This window comes from Nycticebus coucang, chromosome X (assembly GCF_027406575.1).
Source record: "Nycticebus coucang isolate mNycCou1 chromosome X, mNycCou1.pri, whole genome shotgun sequence".
NCBI classification, from domain to species: domain Eukaryota; kingdom Metazoa; phylum Chordata; class Mammalia; order Primates; family Lorisidae; genus Nycticebus; species Nycticebus coucang.
The window spans coordinates 112,772,476-112,773,955 of record NC_069804.1 but is presented as its reverse complement, the minus strand read 5'-3'; the positions used below and the strand labels follow the sequence as shown (position 1 = coordinate 112,773,955).

The 1,480-nt window shown below is 40.9% G+C and overlaps 1 pseudogene across 1 annotated transcript; it reads right to left on the bottom strand.

The window, feature by feature from the left end:
• Positions 1-307: 307 nt before the first annotated feature.
• On the bottom strand, positions 308-1,117 carry LOC128577378 (sorcin-like; annotated as a pseudogene). The gene has a single exon (XR_008377565.1). The product of XR_008377565.1 is annotated as a sorcin-like (transcript).
• Positions 1,118-1,480: the final 363 nt, after the last annotated feature.

Sequence of the window (1,480 nt, the reverse complement as noted above, 5' to 3'; positions counted from 1 at the left end):
GTCCTAAATTTCCACTAAGGTGAAGCTTGACAGAAATTACCACTTTTTTTCTATCCGAGTGAGTCTAAATTATTTCTATTTATATAATACAGATAAAACTTTTAATACCCCATTAAAGCCCCTCCAAGAGAGGAAAGATAACAGGTATAGTCTGATTAAAAGTTTCTAGTATCTCACAGTGAAAAATAATACACCTTAAACATTCTGCATACTTAAATTTACATAAAATAGAGTTAGTAGCAAAATGAGGCATGATTGATCATGGCTCAAGGAAGTTCTAAATGGCGTAAAAGATCTTGTATTATTTAAGTTCCAAAGAATTTATTATCAAAACTAAAAACAAGACTTCAGTTGTACATAAAGTAATTAATCTTTAAATTGGCTATTAAGGGAAAGTGGCAATGCAAGTTTACACACATTACTGCAGGCAAAGAGTAAAGGTGAAGGAGAACTCCAGTTGGAATGTCGATGATATTCACACCTTCCTTCTTGATTTAAATACTCATGACGCACTGAATGAAATCATCATATGGGAAATTCACAAAACCTTGCTGAGCAATATCCCATCTTAGAAAGCTGTCTATGAGAGCCCGCAATTTCATGCAGCAGGCAATGTAGCCATCAAAGGTGATCTTTCCATTGGTGCTGTATCGTTTTGCAATTGAATTCACAGCCTGGGGACTCAACCTAAATCCCATTGTTGTCAGGACCTTCTGCAATTCTTGAAGCTCCACTGTTCCACTCCTATCACTGTCAAAACTGAGGAAGTGTTGTCTCCAGCCATTTAGGACAGATCAGAGTTCTTTAAATTCATTGAAACCCATTGTGCCAGACATATCTCTATCCCGCATTGAAACCATAAGCCAACAAGTCTCCAGGTTAAAAGGTTTATATCTTCCTGCAATGCCAGACTCTGTCAGACATTTCTGCAGTTCATCAGCATCTATTTGTCCATCCTGTCCGGCTACAGCAGCAAAGTAACCATATGGCAGATCCTGGGTTTGTCTGGGAAATGCCGGCCCTCCGGGCGCCCCTCCATATCTGCCTGGGTAGTACCCGCCGCCGGTGCCACAGTTCCCCGGGTACGCCATGGTTCCGACTACACGGCAGCCCCACTGCCCTGCAGCCCTGCCTCACAGCCCTATACCATGGAATATTATGCAGCCTTAAAGAAAGATGGAGACTTTACCTCTTTTGCGTTTACATGGATAGAGCTGGAACATATTCTTCTTAGTAAAGTATCTCAAGAATAGAAGAAAAAGTATCCAATGTACTCAGCCCTACCATGAAACTAATTTATGGCTTTCATATGAAAGCTATAACCCAGTTATAACCTAAGAATATGGGGAAGGGGAAAGGGAAGGGGGGAGGGGGGAGGATGGGAGGAGGGAGGGTGATTGGTGGGATTACACCTGCAGTGCATCTTACAAGGATACATGTGAAACTTAGTAAATGTAGAATATAAATGCCTTAACACAAT